The sequence below is a fragment of the Doryrhamphus excisus genome, linkage group LG9, assembly GCF_037039965.1.
Source record: "Doryrhamphus excisus strain RoL-2023G ecotype Guam linkage group LG9, RoL_Dexc_Guam_v1.1, whole genome shotgun sequence".
NCBI lineage: Eukaryota > Metazoa > Chordata > Actinopteri > Syngnathiformes > Syngnathidae > Doryrhamphus > Doryrhamphus excisus.
The window spans coordinates 3,682,856-3,707,897 of NC_136365.1; the positions used below are offsets into that span (position 1 = coordinate 3,682,856).

At 40.2% G+C, this 25,042-nt stretch overlaps 1 long non-coding RNA gene across 1 annotated transcript in view; it reads left to right on the top strand.

Moving 5' to 3' along the window:
* The window catches only part of LOC144899791 (uncharacterized), a 68,320-nt gene extending 43,655 nt beyond the window's left edge, over positions 1–24,665 (top strand). Inside the window, exon 3 of the long non-coding RNA XR_013628093.1 lies at positions 24,118–24,665. This is a non-coding gene — a long non-coding RNA (uncharacterized LOC144899791). The remainder of the gene's footprint in view (positions 1–24,117) is intronic.
* The last annotated feature ends 377 nt before the right edge of the window (positions 24,666–25,042 follow it).

Genomic DNA, 25,042 nt, shown 5'->3' on the forward strand with positions numbered 1-25,042 from the left:
TCCAAAAACATGCTAGGTTAATTAGCGACTCCAAATTGTCCATAGGTATGAATGTGAGTGTGAATGGTTGTTTGTCTATATGTGCCCTGTGATTTGCTGGCGACCAGTCCAGGGTGTACCCCGCCTCTCGCCCGAAGACAGCTGGGATAGGCTCCAGCACCCCCTGCAAACCTTGTGAGGAAAAGTGGTAGAAAATGAAGGAATTTTGTGTCGTCATTTATTAATATTTAATCTGAAACATTTGAGTGTAATATCCATCCATCCATTTTCTATACTGCTTATCTTTACGCGGTCATGCTGGAGCCTATCCCAGCTGTCTTATAATAATACATCCGAATGGGAATCAAAACATTTTCACATTTTTACATTTTTTGCTTCCTGGAGTCGTGTGCTTTCGATGTTTCGGCGATGTCAGCATTTTGTTTTGTCAGATGCAATATTACATTTTGGTCAAATTTCCTACTATGATAGCATGTTGTTGCTTTATGATGATTTCGGTTGACGTTTTTGTGAGTTTAGCCGCAAGACAAAATTTCTTAATTCTGTATAATGTTTGGACATATATCATATTTAACAGGTAAAATCACATAAATGCGCAAATTATCAGTAATTCCATCACAGCCTATTGACTGTTATTTGCAGCATCATAATAACAAATGCAACACATATTTTAGTCTCTTGCTGGGAATATGTTGGCACGTTTCATGCAGACCTTTGGGACAACACCGCCACCTGTATCACACGTGGGGTCAGAGGTCACTGTTTCATGTACCTGTGTAGAGTTACAGGCCATTGGGGCTGCCTGGTCTTTGTTCTGGACTGGTCCTGATTGACAGGCTCGCACAAATGGCTGCACTGATGACAGATACGATGAAGAGCAGACGGGTGCTCTGTGTAACATGTCGGGACATTTACAACACCATCCTGAATATGCGTTTAGAAAATGTTAAATAAAGCTCATTTATTCATTTTTGACTAATCTTTTTAGTGGTTTTTCTTCATTATTCTGCTTCTACTGTTTGTACTACTTTGGTGTTAATGTTTATAATATGGATTTTCGTCCATTAAAAAGCCGCAAGTGATATGCGATCACAAAGAAACAGTTGAGTTTTTCATATTATCATGATTATTTCTCCTTTTTGTGGTAGCATATGCGGTTTTCCTGCCATGATTGAATGATTTTCACATAGTACATTCATCATGGGGGTTTAAAACCTCTGTAGAATAATCCCAAATCTGGCCTTTCAGCTAAAGATCGTACGATAAAAACATACTGCTGACTTCACCGACCATCTTTCATCAACGTATATGAAATGGCACTTACAGCTAACTAACACAAACACAATATTAATCGCTTTCCATGTTGAAACGAACCAAAACAAACAAAGACTAATCTTTTCCATCATCTCGCCGGCAACTGCAGCTTCCCGACTTTCCCGTTGGATGTAATGATATATGTGCTCCACAGTTTACCGTGTTTGAGCGTGGTGCTGAGTTTTATTTTATGTTGGCAGGGCACATGAAGGCTTAGATAAACAGTAGTTCGCAATCACCGTCGGGTCTGTATTGGGTGAAGAAAATGTGCCATGTAAACACACATTCATCAACATGTGGGGGAATTCTCTTGCGGGTTGTGCGTATCAGTTTCTTGATCATAAAAAGCACAAGGTGTTGATTGGCCAATCTGTGACATTGATGACATAATGGGAGGGGGGGGGTCATTATAGAATATAAAATGAGATAGCCTTTATGTGTTACAGGATTCTGTTTTTTGTTTTTTTTCTGTTTCTTTTGGCTATTTCCTGATTATGGAGTCGCCACAGCAAAATATTTATATTCGGAATGAATGATGAATACCAATAATGCTTACTAGTGAAGAATCGAACCTGGGGAGTTTGCTCCGAAGTCCCTAACTCTAACCACTACACCACATCTGTCAAGAGTGTAAATAGATTTAAAGGTATAGGGTTTGTGGGTCTACTAAGGGGGTTGGTTGATGTGATGTGTTTTTGGGTGGGGGTTTATGTTATCAGTTAACACTTTTCCCCCCAGATCCTCAGCAGCTGGCTTCTCAGGGGGAAAACACACACACACACACACACACACACAAATGAGTTGTTGAGGTCTTACTGCAGTCAAGAATAAGCACTTTGATTCATTTACCATTATAATTAATATAAATATATTAATTATATCGCAGCACAGTGTAACATAGAGTTATGTTCTGTCTGTCCGGGTACTCCGGTTTCCTGCCACAGTCCAGTTCCAGCTCATCCGTGACATCCGTGACCCCAAACAGAAAAAGTGTTAAAAAATAGTACCGTCTTTGGGTGATTTGCACACTTGAAATCTGGACTGTTTGGCTAGTATGAGTGTTCTGATCCACGCTTAAGTTAGGAATGCTTCCCATCACCTGGCATGATCGGGGGTCGGGGCGTAGCACGATCATAGCCTATAGAACAGGGGTCTCAAACACGCGGCCCGCGGGCCAAATGTGGCCCGCAGGACACTAGTTTGAGGCCCCCGCCTTGATATGAAAGTTTAATGTTATTGTGGATGCTGTATGGTATCATGTACCCAGAAAAAATTATTACGTTTGATTAATGTTCATGTTAAAGGTTAAATAACTGTTAATAGTTATCCTCCCTATCCGTGTGGAAGTGGTACGTTTTTTTGGCTATTTAAGTTTAAAGGAAATAACTTGAAGGCTACCGTTTAGGTCGCTAGCTCTCTAGTTTGCGAGTTAGCATGTGTCTCAAGACCCTGCAGTTGCGCAATATGTTGTAAATAAAAAGAGTATAAATGTGACTATAGTCGTGTTTTGTCATGTCTACAGGGTTCTAATAATGCTTTGTTCATTTTAATCTGAAAAAATAATTTGTCTACCCACCAACTATATGTGGTTTCTTAAGTTTTTATTATTTGCCGTTTTATTATTATTATTATATTTATTTATTACTGATTGATTGATTTTCTTTATTCTTGATTTGTTTATTTATTTTTCATCTTATGTTGTGTAGAAAAATAAAAATGAAGATATTTGAGAACAGTGGAATGTTTTATCAGAGCTTTTCTTGTAGAAAATCGGAACCAAAGCACTGAAAAAGTTCTGTTTTTAATAAATGCATTTTTTTTTTTTTTTGGAAAACCTGATGCGGCCCAGTCTTGCCCAGACCCAAGCTCCAGTGGCCCCCAGGTAAATTGAGTTTGAGACCCCTGCTATAGAAGACTTATAGTGTGGTTGTTCCTCCCCGGTTCTTAATGATAACCAACACATTCCATAATACAGCATAAAGTCCATAAAGTCCAAACCTATGGCACCCATGAAGACATGTCATTTAATTCCTGCAATTACGCTTCTCATAAGTAATTTCCATTATGCCACCTTGAAACATCTCAAAATATATCAGGAAAAAAATCCATAAAAATCAGATAAATTGTGTTCTTGAATTGATGGGAGAAGCAAATGCATGCCGAAGCCAGCAAGAACCAGGACAATGAAGGCGTATCGTGAAGTCCACCATGACACAAATGGCCTAGTGTGACTACGCCCTTAGAATCACCATCATTTAACTTCATTTGTTGTATTCTATACAGGCACCTTGTGGGGCAGATGCTTTTGTGCATAGTGTTAAAAAGCTATGAAGGCCACCCGAGTGGATGATAAAGACGTTCCCATCAGAATAACAATGTGGTCTTAAGTGAGAAACATCCTGTATGTGTTTGAAGTTGTAGGCTTTCCTATAGCTTGTCACTTGAAGGCCTCTCAGTGGCTAATCCAGTTTCGATTGTGCCTGAATGTAGAAGTGAGAATCTGGCATCCTACCAAATGGAACTCAATGGATGTGTTCCCTCACAAAAGAAAAAATGGCCGCCCCTCGTCTTCCATCCTTGTACACGACTTGACAAGCAAACTGAATCCAACTTGTTTTTTCATATATCTGTCAAGAGCACAGTTCACATTTGACCTTGTTACCATGGTTTCAGGACTTGGACCATGGGTAGAGGACATGTGTTTACTGTATACCTTTAGAAGCCGCTGAGAAAAAAAAAAGGGTTGTCTGGAGCACCGGTCTTTGTTTTTAGTGGCACGTTCAAGAGTGTGAGACTCGAGCAAGGAGCTCACAGTTCTTTTCTCACAGGAGGCCATTTGAGGGGATGGTCATCAAAACGTGTTCTCTAATTGGATGAGATGCACCATGAACGCCAAGCGATGGTGTGGATTGTTAAAAGCCGACATGATGAGCACACAACATTAGGCAAACCCGTGCAACCTCATGGTAGTAATGGACATTATATCATTTATTCCAATGAATAAAATATTTGACTGAATACTGGCTATTAGAGACAATGCTGTTAATTCATTCATTCATTCATTTTCTACCGCTTTTTCCTCACGAGGGTCGCGGGGGTGCTGGAGCCTATCCCAGCTGTCTTCGGACGAGAGGCGGGGTACACCCTGGACTGGTATATATAGACAAACAACCATTCACACTCACATTCATACCTATGGACAATTTGGAGTCGCCAATTAACCTAGCGTGTTTTTTTTGGAATGTGGGAGGAAACCGGAGTACCCGGAGAAAACCCACGCATGCACAGGGAGAACATGCAAACTCCACACAGAGATTGTCGAGGGTGAAATCAAACTCGGGTCTCCTCGTTGTGTGGCCTGCGCGCAAACCACTCGTGTGGTGTGCAGCCCTGTCAGATATTATTTATTCATTCATAATTACACATGTCTGAATAAGCAGTGCTACCTATTTCACATCAATTGCTAATACATTTGTTCACTTCCTGTATTCAAAGTGCACTATTTACATTATTCATTCATTCATTTTCTACCGCTCATTGCGGGGGTGCTGGAGCCTATCCCAGCTGTCTTTGGGTGAGAGGCGGGGTATACCCTGGACTGGTCGCCAGCCAATCACAGGGCACATATAGACAAACAACCATTCACACTCACATTCATACCTATGGACAATTTGGAGTCACCAATTAACCTAGCATGTTTTTGGAATGTGGGAGGAAACCAAAGTACCCGGAGAAAAACCCACACAGAGATGGCCGAGGGTGGAATTGAACTCAGGTCTCCTAGCTGTGAGGCCTGCGCGCTAACCACTCGGTCACCGTGCAGCCATTTCACCATGTACCGCTTATCCTCACGAGGGTTGCGGGGGTGCTGGAGCCTATCCCAGCTGTCTTCGGGCGAGAGGCGGGGTACACCCTGGACTGGTCGCCAGCCAATCACAGGGCACATATAGACAAACAACCATTCACACTCACATTCATACCTATGAACAATTTGGAGTCGCTAATTAACCTAGCATGTTTTTGGAATGTGGGAGGAAACCGGAGTACCCGGAGAAAACCCATGCATGCACGGGGAGAACATGCAAACTCCACACAGAGATGGCCGAGGGTGGAATTGAACCCTGTTTCGGTTTCCTCCCACATTCCAAAAACATGCTAGGTCAATTAGCGACTCCATATTGTTCATAGGTATGAATGTGAGTGTGAATGGTTGTTTGTCTATATGTGCCCTGTGATTGGCTGACGACCAGTCCAGGGCCTCTCGCCTGAAGACATTCTGGGATAGGCTCCAGCACCCCCCGCGACCCTCGTGAGGAAAAGCGGTAGAAAATGAATGAATGAATGCCTCTGCAGTTGTTCAATAATATAGCGAGGTTCTGTTCATATTTATATTCATATAGTGTATATAACTGCAACTTGAATTCCAAATATGAAGATCTTTATTTTGCTAAGTTAATATCAAATTATGTAAAACGTTATCTTAATAGCACGATGCGAAGCACGAAGGAATTCAATAGTTTGCATGAATAGCGTCGCTGCCAAGAGTAGTTTGATGTCTGGCCCAAGGGCACTTTGACAGAGCATGAAGTCCACAGTAAATCATCAACTCTATCTGGGCCTTGAATTTGCAATCTGTGGTTCTAAAGTCCAAGAGTGTGACGCCAAGTTCTTCTGGCTGACTGAACCACTATTAGCAAGCTAGGCAAATTTCATAAAGCATGACTGCAATTTGTGATTGTAACAAAACTAAAACCAAAAAAAAAAAAAAGTATATAACCAACTTTATAAAAAAGTTTGGCACAACATCAGCTTGGGTCCCAACCTCCATGAGAGGTCTTCATTTGAATCTGACAGTTTAATTCACCACAGAGATTCTCGGTGGAACGATACAAGAAAAGGACAGATGCGGTTTGCCTCTCCCACTCTGACAGTCCCACGGCGACGGGCGATTGAGGGGTGCTTTTAAAATTGACAGGTTTAATTTCTCTGCCAAAAGCCAAAGTGAAGCAGGCCAAGAAAGAGCTGCGAGGGAGAAAAAAAAGAAAGAGGGAATTGAAAACACCAGGTTACATGGCAATGTTTTAAAGAACATCTCCCTCTGCTGAGCTATTCAGCTCTGGCAAATTAAAGCTGAATTGGCGTCTTCTACAGTTGGCTGTGCTCTGTTTGTTCGGCTCAGGATGAATTCCAGTGTATACGGCTCCTTCAGAATGGTCCTTCAGAATGGACACGACGCCGTCTTTGGGATGTAAATTTCTTCTGGGCTTTGAGGCCTTAATGAGATAGACGTCTGGCTCATCAAGCAGCAAATATGGTGGCCTTGGTGCACTCGCACATATAACTTTTCTTTTAACGGCGAGACACAAGCACCAGTATGTCCATTTCTGAAAGAGATCCTTCTGGTAAGGAGCTGAAGGTCATGGCCCTGGCACACAGAGGTCTTCTTCTGCAGGTCCGATCCTGTCGGTACTTCAGCAAGAACAACAATAACTGATGTCGTCTCAAGAAAAGTCTATTTGTAAACTCTGATATTTTTATAGTGTTGCTGTTTTTCTGTCATTGTTATTCATCCTGATACTAAGATACCAGAGCATCTGTTCACACTTCATATCAACATCTGTTCTAAGTGATGCGTGCACAAGTGGACACACCTGACATAACAATATGGCCGCACCACATGTTTCCACCTGTGTTATTTATAGACAAACATATAAAGAGACAGTAAATGCGCTTTGTGTGGATGAAAAACATTGGGTCAGTGCATTCAACATGTGTGCGTTTGTATTGACTATCAATAGTACCGTCATGAGAATGACACATGTTACATAGAATACAGCAGGTAGATAGGCCATCAGCGTAGTTCATTTCATTACCGGAAAAAGCAACAAAATTGTGCTGATCAGACATCAGTGCCACTAGCCACTTAAATTGTAATAATTTTCATACTTTTTCATATAAATAACAAGGAAGGCAAGTCCTGAACAACCGTGTACGTACGGTCCAATACTATGTCTAACCACTCTTGTATCAGAATCAGAACCAGAATCGCCTTTATTGTCAACGGAATTTGAGTGCAACTCCACGGTGCATTTTGTAGAAAGTAAAAATAAGAATAAGGAAAAGAATAAAAATAAAACAAGGAATAACAATATAAATATAAAAGGGGCAATAATATATATAATAATAATAATAAAAAACAAGGAATAACAATATAAATATAAAAGTGGCAATAATATATATAATAATAATATAATAATAGTATAGTGAGGTTCTGTTCATATTTATATTCATATTGTGTATATTGACAGTTACAAAGGATAAAAATAAAACAAGGAATAACAATATGAATATAAAAGTGGCAATAATATATATAATAATAATATAATAATAATAATAATAAAACAAGGAATGACAATATAAATATAAAAGTGGCAATAATATATATAATAATATAATAATAATATAGTGAGGTTCTGTTCATATTTATATTCATATTGTGTATATTGACAGTTACAAAGGATAAAAATAAAACAAGGAATAACAATATAAATATAAAAGTGGCAATAATATATATAATAATAATAATAAAACAAGGAATAACAATATAAATATAAAAGTGGCAATAATATATATATACAATAATAAAACAAGGAATAACAATATAAATATAAAAGTGGCAATAATATATATAATAATATAATAATAATAATATAGTGAGGTTCTGTTCATATTTATATTCATATTGTGTATATTGACAGTTACAAAGGATAAAAATAAAACAAGGAATAACAATATAAATATAAAAGTGGCAATAATATATATAATAATAATAAAAAACAAGGAATAACAATATAAATATAAAAGTGGCAATAATATATATAATAATAATAAAAAACAAGGAATAACAATATAAATATAAAAGTGGCAATAATATATATAATAATAATATAATAATAATAATAAAACAAGGAATAACAATATAAATATAAAAGTGGCAATAAAATATATAATAATATCATAATAATATAGTGAGGTTCTGTTCATATTTATATTCATATTGTGTATAATGACAGTTACAAAGGATAAAAATAAAACAATAACAATATAAATATAAAAGTGGCAATAATATATATAATAATAATATAATAATAATAATAAAACAAGGAATAACAATATAAATATAAAAGTGGCAATAATATATATAATAATATCATAATAATATAGTGAGGTTCTGTTCATATTTATATTCATATTGTGTATAATGACAGTTACAAAGGATAAAAATAAAACAAGGAATAACAATATAAATATAAAAGTGGCAATAATATATATAATAATAATATAATAATAATAATAATAAAACAAGGAATAACAATATAAATATAAAAGTGGCAATAATATATATAATAATATCATAATAATATAGTGAGATTCTGTTCATATTTATATTCATATTGTGTATAATGACAGTTACAAAGGATAAAAATAAAACAAGGAATAACAATATAAATATAAAAGTGGCAGGTGCCGTTCAGAATAAGTGTAAATATACGTACATCAAAAACAATAACCTATACACTAACAAAATGTAGAATTACAGTCAAAAACAATAACATATACAGTATCAAGATGCAGAATTGCAGTAACCAAAATATGGAATTTCAGTAAAGAAGATGTAGTAAATAGTAAAATGATGTCTGTAGACTTCATTCAACTCAACTTAGGGGATTTAGAATATTGATGGCTGTGATTGGCTGGCGACCAGTCCGGGGTGTACAATGCGTCTGACCCGAATTCAGCTGGGATAGGCTCCAGCATACCCGTGACATTAATGAGGATAAGTGGCATAGAAAGTGGATGGATGGCTGGATGGAGAACAGTGATTGACAGGGTGTCCCAAGTCCCGGAGATGTAGGTCCAGGGTGTACCTGTCACTCAAAGTGAACTGTGATAGGTTCCCTCAGGACCCTGAAACAATAGGAAATTAACAGATGAATGAATGTTAAATCTGAAACGTTTTCAGGTAAAAATGGCAAAGTATTTTATGGTTTCAGTTTTTCATTTAAAGAGATGATGTTCTGGGTGCCCTGAAGATGGCTTACAAAGTTGTCAAATATGAAACTGCTACTTTATGAAAACAAAACCAATTCATTCTTTCATTTTCTACCGCTTTTTCCTCACGAAGGTCATGGGGGTGCTGGAGCCTATCCCAGCTGTCTTGGTGCACCCAAGACACCCTGGACTGGTCGCCAGACAATTACAGGGCACATATAGACAAACAACCATTCACACTCACATTCATACCTTATTCATACAATTTGGAGTCGCCAATTAACCTAGCACGTTTTTGGAATGTGGGAGGAAACCGGAGTACCCGGAGAAAACCCACGTGGGAGAACATGCAAACTCCACACAGAGATGGCCGAGGGTGGAATTGTGAACCCTGGTCTCCTAGCTGTGAGGTCTGCGCGCTAACCACTCGATCGCCGTGCCACCAAAACCAACATAATATCTGAATATTTTGACTGGCATGACTCAACCCAGTCCACATTTTCCTGATATTTTGTTGTCTTATACTCCAAAATTACTTGGAAAAGAAATTCCACTGTGTCGGAAGTTTAGACAATTTTTCAACCCGGCAAAAAAAAAAACCAGCAACGTTTCCGTGTTCAATTCTCGAGTTATAAATAAACGCAGACATTTATCTCTCAAGCCTGATTACACAGGCTGTTCTCTTGATTAACGTTTTATTCTTACCATGACCCCTTTTTTAATGCAACACCTGATCTCTCCATTCCAAAGATCATCTTTTTACTGCTGACCTATCAAATGATATTATAGGCCCCCCCTTTTCTTTTCACCAGTGCCGATTTATGAGCCATCTGTGAAAACATGACAGCACTTTCTCTGGTCTCCTCCTCCATGTCTCCTCACTGAGTCAACAGGAGTCTGTGTGAGATGCTTCCCAGATGGAGGGGGCGTCCTAAATGTTCACACATCAAAAATCCTCCAAGGGGTCTCTGGAGTTGTGACATAGGTTCATCTTGTTTTTCTTTATTCTTATGATGGATGAAAAACAGTTCAGGAAGAAGATATATGATGTACAGATGAAAAAAGGGCCCTGCCCTCCGCCTATAACAGGGGTGGGCAAACTACAGCCCGGGGGCCACATCCGGCCCGCCAAGTGTTTGAATACGGCCCGCCCAATCTTTCCAAAGTATTTCATTTAAACTCAACATACAACCTGGCATCATGGCCTGAGCCAACCTTTTGATGGTTTTATCAATTTCGTTTTTTGACATGGTCTGTTGTTTACAAAGTGTTCCTGAAAAAAGGGACACAAGCACATAATAATAATTATTAATATTATTATTATATTATTATATTATTATATATTATATTATTATATTATTATATTATTATATTATTATATTATTATATTATTATATTATTATATTATTATATTATTATATTATTAGATTATTAGATTATTCGATTATTCGATTATTATAATTATTATTAGAACGATTATGATTATTATAATTATTATATTAATGCTAATTATTATATTAATTATATATAATATTATTGTTATATTTGCATATTTTACATAATAATAATATAATAATTATTATTTTAATTTTATTGTAATTATTATAATATTTTATTATTTTTAAAATATTTAAATATAAATATAAAATAATAAATAATAATAGCAGATTGCATGACAATTTTACAGATACAATAATACCAGGTGGACTGTTACGTGTAAAATATATAGTCTGCCCCCCCCCCCCCCCCGTAAATTTTGTCATATCAATGCGGCCCGCGAGTCAAAAAGTTTGCCCACCCCTGGCCTATAATCATCTTCATCGCTAAGAGAGTTTGGTACCCTGTATTTTTCATTCATTCATTTTCTACCGCTTTTCCTCACGAGGGTCACGGCAGGTGCTGGAGCCTATCCCAGCTGTCTTTGGGCGAGAGGCGGGATACACCCTGGACTGGTCGCCAGCCAATCACAGGGCACATATAGACAAACAACCATTCACACTCACATTCATACCGATGCACAATTTGGAGTCGCTAATTAACCTAGCATGTTTTTGGAATGTGGGAGGAAACCGGAGTAAAACCGGGGAAAACCCTCGCATGCACAGGGAGAACATGCAAACTCCACACAGAGATGGCCGAGAGTGGGGAAAGACAAAATAAGTAGCCAAAAAGTTACCACTTCCACACAAAATAGGAGGAGAACTCATTCATTAATTTTTTACCGCTTTTCCTCACGAGGGTCACGGCAGGTGCTGGAGCCTATCCCAGCTGTCTTTGGGCGAGAGGCGGGGTACACCCTGGACTGGTCGCCAGCCAATCACAGGGCACATATAGACAAACAACCATTCACACTCACATTCATACCAATTTGGAGTCGCTAATTAACCTAGCATGTTTTTGGAATGTGGGAGGAAACCGGAGTACCCGGAGAAAACCCACGCATGCACGGGGAGAACATGCAAACTCCACACAGAGATGGCCGAGGGTGGAATAGGAACCTTGGTCTCCTAGCTGTGAGGTCTGCGCGCTAACCACTAGACCCCCTGTATTTTTATGATATGCAAATGAGACTAATCACAAACAAGGTGAAATTTCTTTCCCGATTCATACAAAATATGCTGTGTTCACGAAGAGTCACAAACTACGGAAAATCCAATTTGGCATATCCGGGCTCCTATATAGCTCTGTCAGATGTCATCAAATCAGTTTCTAATTTGCTCTGCTTGCTTTGGATCATATTACATTTTTTATTCCCTGGGATCCAGAATAAATTGTGCGAGAGGCCTGTGCTATCTGAGCGCTCTTATTATTTCAGAAATCAATCTAAGTGAGTAAAAAGGCATGACTCACACTTGGGAGCCGAGCAGTCATGACCACTTTTACTCACACTGAGTGTTTATATTGATTGATGCTGTTTTGGGTGAGAAGGGGGCGTCGATACAGTACGTTGATGTGTGCAGGCATACAGAAAAGTCATTATATCACACACACACACACACACACACACACACACAGATAACGTCCTTGCAACACAACATACACCTAACACCCATCTTGAAAGATGCTGACCGCCTGGTCGCGGTGTTAGATCTCAGTGAATTGTGTTTGAAGTACACGTGTTTGTGTGGAGGCAGGGAGTTGTCCGGTCGGGACATTATGTTGTGACACACACACACACGGACACACACATGCACACACTCCATGACCTCCATTGCCAGGCCTTGAGGCCGAGGAACTCATTGAATAGAAGAGCAGATGGTGGAGAGGTGGCTTCAATGGAAAAGTAGACTGAAAGAAAAGTGAGTAGTGTTGAAAAGAAGAGAACCTCAGACAGGTGTGTGTGTGAAGATAGATGGCGAGATACTAGATAGAAAAGATAAGATCGATTAGAGTGACCATTTTTTTGTTAACCAAAAACCAGGACACTTGGCCTGACAATGAAACTCAAATAATAGTTGACGTTTACTCAGAGATGCTGTATATTTTCAATACATTTAAAGTATGGAAAATTGTTATGTAACAATCCCTTGTTTATTATAATAAATTAAATAGAATTTCCACAAAGTAGGATTCTTTTATTTACAAATTGAATATTTTTGTAGTTATGGTCATAGAAAAGTGACAAAACTTTTCTGGTATTTTGTCCAGAAAAAACTGTCATAATAATACATTAATTAATTAATTAATCACACTATAAATGAAAATGAATTTGATAAATTTGCCTGTATCCTGTTAAAAATGTGATAATAATATATAGTTTTGCGTCACTTTGTGACAAAATGCATTTTTTTGTGACTTGGTTAAATAAAAAGTTGGTTTGCCCAGTCATATTTTTTCATTGTACTTCTTAAAAAGTCAATATTAAAATCTTTAAAATCCAGTAGGTTGCATGGTGGTTGAGTGGTTAACGCGAAGACCACACAGCTAGGATACCCGAGTTCGATTCCACTCTCTCTGTGTTGCATTTGCCTGTCCTGCCCGTGCATGCGTGGGTTTACTAACTGAACGTTTGTTAAGCCTAAGATGGATAGATACTTGTATTATTATATATATATTTTTGTAGTTATGGTCATAGAAAACCTGAGTGACAAAACTTTTCTGGTATTTTGTCCAGAAAAAACGGTCATAATAATAAATTAATTAATGAATCACACTATAAATGAAAATGAATTTGATAAATTAGCCGTACTCCTGTTAAAAACTTGGCAATAATATAGTTTTCCATCACTTTGTGGACAAAATAAAGATTACAAAATGCACCTGCATTGTTTTGTGACTTGGTTAAATAAAAAGTTGGTTTGCACAGTCGTATTTTTTCATTGTACTTCTTAAAAAGTCAATATTAAAATCTTTAAAATCGTCCTTGTGGACCCAATCTCGTGCATTGTTTCATTACATTGTTAGAACCACAAGAGCCTCCTTGAAATGAAATAGCACCCCTATAGTTATCTTTATGCTTGTAATACCTAATGTATTAGACAAAACAAGAGTAAATAAGCCATGTAAGACATAGTGTGTTTCACTATAAATGTGTTCCCGAAGGGGACCTGAAAGAGATGTGAACAGGAAGTGACATCGGCGGTTCAGAGTTGAGTTTCAACTTTGTGTGGCTGCAGAAGTAGTCTGTGTTTTGAGGAATGAGAGGAATTATTGTGCCTGTTGTGATATTATTCAAAAAAGCCTGCTCCAGCGATCACATCTGAATGTTACAGTAGGCTGCATGGTGGTTGAGTGGTTAACGCGAAGACCACACAGCTCGGATACCCGAGTTCGATTCCCGTCTCTCTGTGTTGCATTTGCATGTCCTCCCCATTGCATGCGTGGGTTTTTTAACTGCACGTTTGTGGAGCCTAAGATGGATAGATACTTGTATTATTCCCCAGGAAATTCAGTAGCCAGGAGCGCTACAGGCTTTATGCAGCATGATATCAATTACCAGACTCACACACCTCAGAGCCAGATTTGTGTCTGTGTGCGAGTCAGCGTCCCACAAAGGGATGGTGTGAAAGTCATCTGTTTCCATTGTGAACATTACTAATCAGATTCATCACATTTCATTTCATTCAATTACTCAACACACTGACCACGCGCTCGTCATGATCAGTTACAGCTGGAGCTCCATGACATATTTTACACCAGGTTTGTTTATTTCATATTTACATTATTTACCTGACGACCGATTCTGTAGACGCTATATATCTCCCAGTAAGTTAGTACTCTTGGTATTTTCCAACCTGTCTGAATCATCTCCAATCGAGTGTTCATGTTCTTTCTTTGTTCTTGTACCGAGCAGAATCCCAAATGTAATTTAAAGTACTTGTTATCAACCCTTGGGTGCAGTGTTCTTACTGTGGTGATGAAATATGCCAAAAATAGTGGTCTGTTCTGACTTTGGCTATGAGTTTGAGATCGAGACAATAGAATACGGTAAATCGCTTAAAAAGTGGTGAGGTAGGGATTATGCTCTTTTGGTGCTTTTGGTTATTCATTCATTCATTTTCTACCGCTTTTCCTCACGAGGGTCGCGGGGGGTGCTGGAGCCTATCCCAGCTGTCTTCGGGCAAGAGGCGGGGTACACCCTGGACTGGTCGCCAGCCAGCCAATCACAGGGCACATATAGACAAACAACCATTCACACTCACATTCATACCTTATTCATACAATTTGGAGTCGCTAATTAACCTAGCATGTTTTTGGAATGTGGGAGGAAACCGGAGTACCCGGAGAAAACCCACGCAGGCACGGGGAGAACATGCAAACTCCACACAGAGATGGCCAAGGGTGGGGAAAGACAAAATAAGTAGCCAAAAAATTACCACTTCCACACAAAATAGGAGGAGAACTCATTCATTAATTTTCTACCGCTTTTTCTCACGAGGGTCACGGTAGGTGCTGGAGCCTATCCCAGCTGTCTTCGGGCGAGAGGCGGGGTACACCCTGGACTGGTCGCCAGCCAATCACAGGGCACATATAGACAAACAACCATTCACACTCACATTCATACCTATGGACAATTTGGAGTTGCTAATTAACCTAGCATGTTTTTGGAATGTGGGAGGAAACCGGAGTACCCGGAGAAAACCCACGCAGGCACGGGGAGAACATGCAAACTCCACACAGAGATGGCCGAGGGTGGGGAAAGACAAAATAAGTAGCCAAAAAATTACCACTTCCACACAAAATAGGAGGAGAACTCATTCATTAATTTTCTACCGCTTTTTCTCACGAGGGTCACGGGGGGTGCTGGAGCCTATCCCAGCTGTCTTCGGGCGAGAGGCGGTGTACACCCTGGACTGGTCGCCAGCCAATCACAGGGCACATATAGACAAACAACCATTCACACTCACATTCATACCTTATTCATACAATTTGGAGTCGCTAATTAACCTAGCATGTTTTTGGAATGTGGGAGGAAACTGGAGTACCCGGAGAAAACCCACGCATGCACGGGGAGAACATGCAAACTCCACACAGAGATGGCCGAGGGTGGGGAAAGACAAAATAAGTAGCCAAAAAATTACCACTTCCACACAAAATAGGAGGAAAACTCATTCATTAATTTTCTACCGCTTTTTCTCACGAGGGTCACGGGGGGTGCTGGAGCCTATCCCAGCTGTCTTCGGGCGAGAGGCGGTGTACACCCTGGACTGGTCGCCAGCCAATCACAGGGCACATATAGACAAACAACCATTCACACTCACATTCATACCTATGGACAATTTGGAGTCGCTAATTAACCTAGCATGTTTTTGGAATGTGGGAGGAAACCAGAGTACCCGGAGAAAACCCACGCATGCACAGGGAGAACATGCAAACTCCACACAGAGATGGCCGAGGGTGGAATTGAACCCTGGTCTCCTAGCTGTGAGGTCTGCGCACTAACCACTGCCGCGCTTTTGGTTATTAAGTCTTGAAATGAAATCACCTGCTCTCTGACTAAATGTCAAGGTTTTATATTTTTTTCATTTTGCCAAGATGGTGTCGTCAAAGTGCAGTCAAAGTAGAATATTAGCATATTCACACACATAAATATATACATATGTAAGAAATTCAATATGCAAGCATGCTAACGGTTCCAATACTTGGACCACCTTACACTCTCTTTGGGAATGTCTAAACTGCTTCCATGTTGGCAGCCGCCTCAGACAAAAAAAAAGCTCCAATGTTCTGCCCCACTGCTGAGGGCGGAAGAAGGGATTATTGACAACTTGCCGCAAAAATGTTGCCTTTTTAAAGCTTCCAGCATAAAATAAAAAGTCCCTGTACATTCCATCCTGTCATCAAATTCCAGTGTAGTTATATATTCTACTAACGTGTTCCATCTATGATATGGATGGAGCGGAAAGGAGAGGAAAAGGAGACACCCAATTTGTTTTCCCAAATCTGACTGAATCAATACTAACGGTGTGGGCTCACCCATCTGTTGACAGCTCAAGTAACCACAGTGGAGGGGGGGGGGGGGGTGTTCGCGGGGGTGAGAAGAGGAAGAGGGTGGATGAATTGTCGGAGTTGAACGGTAATATATTTGTTACAAGTGTGTGTTGCGTTTAAACACGCACTTGTCGTCAATACAAGGACTCCGCGTCCTCCGACTGTGCCATCTGAGAAAGACTCAAATGTTTACTGTTGTGTAGTTCTCTGTGTGTGTGCGTTGTGTTGAAAAGCGTGCTGACATGCTGCTGGTTGTGTGTGACAAGGAGAGAGAATCTGGAAGACATTATCAGCAGAGAGAGAAATGTGTCCACAATCAGGGGGCACTTAGAGGCGTGAGACAATGATCTCACAAAGGTTTGGCAAAGGTCAGTACATCAACCTTGCAGCGGCAAACAAAAGGACGCCTGAGGTGGACACGGGAGTCAGCGTCGCACCGACGACACCACTTACACACAAAAAGAAAAAATAGCTGACCAGATTATGTGGTCAAGCTGGAAGTGTGTTTGCATTGTGGGAGTCTTCTGGTTTTAGAGCAGGGGTCTCAAACATGCGGCCCGCGGGGCCAAATGTGGCCCGCAGGACACTAGTTTGAGGCCCCCCGCTTTGATATAAAAGTTTAATGTTAGTGCGGGCCTGCGCAAGTTTGATACGGATGCTGTATGGTATCATGTACCCAGAAAAAATTATTACGTTTGATTCATGTTCATGTTACCCTCGGGCATCTCTGTGTGGAGTTTGCATGTTCTCCCCGTGCATGCGTGGGTTTTCTCCGGGTACTCCGGTTTCCTCCCACATTCCAAAAACATGCTAGGTTAATTGGCGACTCCAAATTGTCCATAGGTATGAATGTGAGTGTGAATGGTTGTTTGTCTATATGTGCCCTGTGATTGGCTGGCGACCAGTCTAGGGTGTACCCCGCCTCACGCCCGAAGACAGCTGGGATAGGCTCCAGCACCCCCCGTGACCCTCGTGAGGAAAAGCGGTAGAAAATTAATGAATGAATGAATAATGTTCATGTTAAAGGTTAAATAACTCTTAATAGTTATCCTCCCTATCCGTGTGGAAGTGGTAAGTTTTTGGCTATTTAAGTTCAAAGGAAATAACTTGAAGGCTACCGTTTAGGTCGCTAGCTCTCTAGTTTGCGAGTTAGCATGTGTCTCAAGACCCTGCAGTTGCGCAATATGTTGTAAATAAAAAGAGTATAAATGTGACTATAGTCGTGTTTTGTCATGTCTACAGGGCTCTAATAATGCTTTGTTCATTTTAATCTGAAAAAAATAATTTGTCTTCCGACCAACTATATGTGGTTTCTTAAGTTTTTATTATTTGCCGTTTTATTATTATTATTATTTATTTGTTACTGATTGATTGATTTTCTTTATTCTTGATTTGTTTATTTATTTTTCATCTTATTTTGTGCAGAAAAATAAAAATTAAGATATTTGAGAACAGTGTAAAGAATATTTTGTCAGAGTTTTTATTGTAGAAAATCGGAACCAAAGTTTGTATATTTTTCTGTTTTTAATAAATGCGTTTTTTTTTGTTTTTTTTTAACCTGATGCGGCCCAGCCTTGCCCAGACCCTAGCTCCAATGGCCCCCAGGTAAATTGAGTTTGAAACCCCTGTTTTAGAGAGTAGGTAAAAACCTGTGGGAAAAAATATAAAGCTGCACCTGACAACAGTTATACAATCAAGAAAGGAAATAAATGCTAACAAATCCAAATAAAAGCCCTCGTATGTAAACACATTTGATTTGCACTTCTTTTCTTTGAATGTGTGTGTGTGCATGAATAATGGCCAGCATGATGCTTTTGTAGCTTTAGTGATGTGTGAGTTGTTGATGGAATCTGGGCTCCATTGTCGGTCTCAGCGGTGAGATCATGTTCCATATATGGAGCTGGACCCACACCGGTTTCTCCCTGCGTCTGTGTCTCTGCTGAGGCTGACTGTGATGAATCACATCATTTCATATTGATGAATGCTTAAACGATAATGAGTAAATCATCCTTCTCCATGCGCTAATGAAACAGGATTATTATTATTGATAATTTTTGGTAATATTTATTTATTTATGCATGGTGGTCGAGTGGCACGGGCAGGCCGCACAACGGGCATCTGTGTGGAGTTTGCATGTTCTCCCCGTGGGTACTCCGGTTTCCTCCCACATTCCAAAAAAACATGCTAGGTTAATTAGCGACTCCAAATTGTCCATAGGTATGAATGTGAGTGTGAATGGTTGTTTGTCTATATGTGCCCTGTGATTGGCTGGCCACCAGTCCAGGGTGTACCCCGCCTCTCGCCTGAAGACAGCTGGGATAGGCTCCAGCACCCCCTGCGACCCTTGTGAGGAAAAGCAGTAGAAAATGAATGAATGAATGAATAATATCTGACAGGGCTGCACACCACACGAGTGGTTTGCGTGCAGGCCACACAACGAAGAGACCCGAGTTTGATTCCAACCTCAGCCATTTCTGCGTGGATTTTGCATGTTCTCCCCGTGCATGCGTGGGTTTTCTCCGGGTACTCCGGTTTCCTCCCACATTCCAAAAACATGCTAGGTTAATTGGCGACTCCAAATTGTCCATAGGTATGAATGTGAGTGTGAATGGTTGTTTGTCTATATGTGCCCTGTGATTGGCTGGCGACCAGTCATAATCATCATGTGATAATTAAAAGAGCCACTTTTACACTGGGGGCTGTGTCGGGTCTGCTGAGGGGGTGCCATCCTTGGGTCCCTTCGACCCGGGCCGGCTGGGGGTTCCTCCCTTTGATGTGGGGTTCCGCCTGTCTGTCGGAGTCAGGGGGTCCGGGTGCTGGTCAGTGTGGACGGCCCCAAAGGTGGCGCTTCCTTGATCCTCAGTGCCATGCCATGTCTCCCTACTGTGTGTGATTGTGTGTGTGTGTGTGTGTGTCTAGTATGAAGTGTGGGAAGGAGGGAGGGGCTTTCTTAGTAATTGTTTTCTTTTTAATTGTGGTAATTGTTTTTAATTCTGTAAAGCACTTTGTGTTGCATGTCTTTGCAGGAAAAGTACTCTACAAATAAAGTTCACTTGATTTTATTGCAAATGCTGATCCAAAATCAGAGGAGAACTTTAATGTCAAGCTAGCAGGAGAGGTTGGAGGTGCGATACAGCACAAACCTCACCAATAGCAGGCGTCTACTGTAAAACCAATGTTATGCTTGTCCCCTTTTGTAACGCACTTGTTCCATCTGTTTGGTTTCCACAACGACCACATCATCGAATGCATCATAAACTCTTAACTTCCTCTGAAGACAAAACCCCGGAGAAGAAACCACCTCTGAGAGTGCAAGAAAAAAAAACAACAAATCTTTCCAAAAACATTCCCAGCTTTAGACTCCAACGATCTGTTGCACAAGTTTACGCCAAAGCACCAAAGCTTCCATGCGGTGCAGCCAAGCTGAACAGGTTTGCAAGTCAGGTGGAGAGGCGAGAACGTTTGTTGGCCGCCCGGCCGGGAGCTCAGACTGACTTATGGCGCGAGAGCGAGCCCAGTGGGGCGCCACTACTCGCTTTAACTGTTTATTTACTCTGCTGTTTAACAAGCTTTATGATTCATATGTCAGCGTTAACTGCCTGGAGGGGACCAAATATTTATATAAGTTAGACCTCTGCTTACCGGGGAGGAAACACACACATACACACCATGATCTGCTTTTCACATTATGAACACAGTTTGACCCCAAAACACCTCAAAGCAGAAAACTAAGATTAACTTGATGATGAATGAATGGCTGAAACACGAGTGGGTGCGTGTGTGTCCACTGATGATGTTTACTCGTTGAATATGATTAGGAAAATGATGCTCTGCTTCTCATTATTGCCTCCTCTTATCCTGTCTCATGCATTTATGGATCACAAACACAGAAATTTAAATGTCGATAAATATATCTGTGATTAATATTTTGGACCAGAGTCAGGTACTCGCTTATGAAAATGTGTTGACTGAGTTTACAATGTGTTTTATATTACTTCATATTCATAACATGGGTTTTTAAATCATTAATGAGCCGTGGTGCGGCACGGTGGACGAGTGGTTAGCACGCAGATCTCACATCTAGGAGACCCGAGTTCAATCCCACCCTCGGCCATCTCTGTGTGGAGTTTGCATGTTCTCCCCGTGCATGCGTGGGTTTTCTCCGGGTACTCCGGTTTCCTCCCACATTCCAAAAACATGCATGAATGTGAGTGTGAATGGTTGTTTGTCTATATGTGCCCTGTGATTGGCTGGCGACCAGTCCAGGTTGTACCCCGCCTTTTGCATGAATGTGAGTGTGAATGGTTGTTTGTCTATATGTGCCCTGTGATTGGCTGGCGACCAGTCCAGGTTGTACCCCGCCTTTCGCCCGAAGAAGGCTGGGATAGGCTCCAGCACCCCCGTGACGCTCATGAGGATAAGCGGTAGAAAATGAATGAATGAATGAATGAGCCGTGGGGGGCAAAGTTACGATTTACCTTAATTAGTAATATAATTTCTCCTTCATAAATGTTAGTATGTACAAGAGAAAGTGATTATTGTGGTAATTTAAAAAAAAATTGTTTTGTTCATTTATATTTATTTATGACTATTATAAATTTACTTATTCATTTTTATTTTCTGTGTATTTACAATCGTCCCTTGTAGACAGTGGTTCATTGGTTCCAGACCCAACTGCGTTAAATTAATTCATGCAATACAGAATTAAATGTTAATATATGGAATATTTTAATTGTTAGAGCGTTAGATTTGACCTAATAATAGACCAAAGTCTGCCATAAAACAACAATTATTTATTATTATGATTTAATTATAAACCTTCTTCCAGGGTTCCCCTTTGTGTAAAGTAAGCATGGAAGCTGTACACACAACTTTGTCCTGGCTGGTCAGTACGATATGTTCCACCAATAAAGCACCAATAAATCGGCATTAATAATAAAAGAAAAACTGTAGACCGTAGACTTTAAAGTGAACAGTTTTTGTGTAGTTTTAGTTTCGGGCAGTTTTTAGCCAGTCTCTGATAACTTCATCTATTTTGTTGATTATTAATTACAATTTATTATTGTGTTTATTATTTGTGTTTGTTTTAATGTTGTGGAAATACACAAAAGGAGTACATGGCGTTTGTCAGTTTATATTGATACATAATAATAATGTTATTTCACATGTGACGCTCCTTTTCATTTTCCTGTGTCAGCCTATAAAGATTTTTTTTTTACACTTTCAGCATGTCAGGACGTTATGGTAAACAGGCTCTACAACTTCCTGCTGTGTAAATTCAAGCGTGTGGAATGTGAAGCGGTGTTGACATCAGCATCTGTGTCGGCTAATCTCCAGAGCTGTTTTTTATACGCCGTTACAGCCCTTAATAATCCTCTAATATAACCTGTGGCCAGAACCCTCTTTATGGCCTTAATCATGATGGCAGAGGTCAATCCACTTAACACCAATCTCTTCTCCATCACTTCCTCTTTAACGCTCTGGCCGTCATGAGAGCGTAAAAGTAAAACCCCTGCACGTTTTTTCCCCCCGACTGACCTACCTGATCAAATTGTGAGGAGGTGTTTTTGGAAAGGCGCCTAATCCCGTATGATCACTATCACCATGTTTTTTTTTTTTTACCACCGAACTGAAAAACTGAAAGTAAATTCATTCATTCATTCATTTTCTACCGTTTTTTCCTCACGAGGGTCGCGGGAGGTGCTGGAGCCTATCCCAGCTGTCTTCGGGCGTGAGGCGGGGTACACCCTGGACTGGTCGCCAACCAATCACAGGGCACATATAGACAAACAACCATTCACACTCACATTCATACCTATGGATAATTTGGAGTCGCTAATTAACCTAGCATGTTTTTGGAATGTGGGAGGAAACCGGAGTACCCGGAGAAAACCCACGCATGCACGGGGAGAACATGCAAACTCCACACAGAGATGGCCGAGGATGGAATTGAACCCTGGTCTCCTAGCTGTGAGGTCTGCGCGCTAACCACTCGACCACCGTGCCGCCCACTGAAAGTAAATACATTTGTCAAAAATGGTTGCTGTTATTTAATTTATTTATGTACTGTGTTTGTCCAAAAGATGATTACATTATTAAACCATCCAACTGAGAATTATTTGTTTATGATGTAAATAAAACACAGTCATTATTTGCACTATGACCCATTTATCATTGCACTAAAATTAATATATCTGCAATATGTCTGCTCCTGCATATACTCCTGTGCAATACTATGTGTATATTTTGGATATCTTGTATATATCTTGGCGGCACGGCGGTCTAGTGGTTAGCGCACAGACCTCACAGCTAGGAGACCGTGGCTCAATTCCACCCTCGGCCATCTCTGTGTGGAGTTTGCATGTTCTCCCCGTGCATGCGTGGGTTTTTTCCGGGTACTCCGGTTTCCTCCCACATTCCAAAATTGTCCATAGGTATGAATGTGAGTGTGAATGGTTGTTTGTCTATATGTGCCCTGTGATTGGCTGGCGACCAGTCCAGGTTGTAGACAGATGGGATAGGCTCCAGCATATATATATCTTGTTAAATGATCTTTTTTACTCTACTTTTATATACTTTTTTTTTAACTTGACTACTGCACTGAAAGAAGCAGCTCTCCAATCTTGTTGTACATCTTGTATAATGACAATAAAGGCCATTCCATTCCATTCCATTCCAATGGACCCCACTTGGTTGGCCCGGTTAAAAAAAAAAAAAAAAAACGATTTAAACCAATGACACATTGCATTGTTATAACAACATCGATATCATGATACAGAACTAAAAAAATAAATGAACTCTGGGTGGCCTAATATAACTCCCACGGGTATCGGAGTGACTCAAAATGGACACTCCACACATCTCAAGGCAGTCAGACCGGGAGGAAAAAGGCACACCCAAACAAAAGCCTAATCTAGCGGTATATGTCTCAATCAGCATTTCGAGCTGTTTGAGTTTAGACTCAAGAGTGTTGGGAGTCTGGTCATGCCTCCATGTCTGAGGATTAAGGGGTCTGTTGGCATACGGGCTCTGTACTCCTATAGTCCTCTATAGCGGCCTATATTATTTACATCCAAGTATCCAGGAAGTGAAATTCACCCCACTGGCACCCCAAAGACTCTGACCAATGGTTTGTCCTATTTTTCACAACACATGCAGTGCTTGTCTTGGTTAGGTACTGCACTACTTCAATATTTTAATACTTATAATAGTTATATAATTCATTGTTTTGAACTTTTACAATCTTTGTTCATTAGTTGGGAGCATGTTTTTTCATCCTGGACGAGGATGTGTTGATTGATTGTTGAAATGTCTCCACAGCAGGACAGTGTGACCCGCACCCGCACACAATCCCACGAGAAGAGTCAACAAGGACCACTTCACTACACAGAGCAACCAAGTGGAACCCAGGTTCCTTGAGGATCACATTAACCCCATGACTTCCACCCACAAAAATGTTGGACTCCATATAAAGTACTCTATAGGATGTTAGTTTTGTGAAGTTTCCAAGCAAATCGCAAACAAGGGATCTCCTTTGCCCTCCTTTTCAGTCTGTGGCTTTTTCTTTCTTTCTTTCGTTTTTTTTTTTTTTTTTTTTGCACAAATGACCAGCCACCCACCTTGCCCCAGTGGACGACCCACAAAAGCTGCAAAGCCGCATTGAAAGACTAAAAAACTGCAAAGAAGGAGTGTTTTCAGCTTTGAAAGTCCACCGTCATCTTTGAGCACGGAGGTGTGAATGAGCTTTAGGGGGACGTTCAGGCTTTAGATGAACATCATTAAGAACATCTTGAGCTGCAGCAAAGTCCAAAGGGCAACCAAGGACACATGCGTTTATTTGTAATGATAGAGATTCACAACCGCTTCCCCTTCTTTCTAGATCACTAACCTCTTTCTATCTCAATACCCAAAAATGGCTACTTGAATCAATGTAGCTCAGCACCTCTCACAGAAACGATGTATTAAATGCACAAATGTAACTATGTGGCAGCCTCCTTATAAAAGGTAAACATGAAAAACTGTGACAGGCTTTGCGCTATGATCAAAATCCATAGAGTGCACGTAGTGAAGGAAAAAGCTGCTCAACAACAATGGCAAAAGGATCTCGATAAAAAACTTGAATCACTGTACAAGCTACTGGGTTCAAATCGTGACAGTTACAGTATCTGTGTTCTGTTGTTTAATAAGATTTAAAAACATGAGACAATGTTACACGGTTCTTAGAACACAAACCAAAAAGCTATTG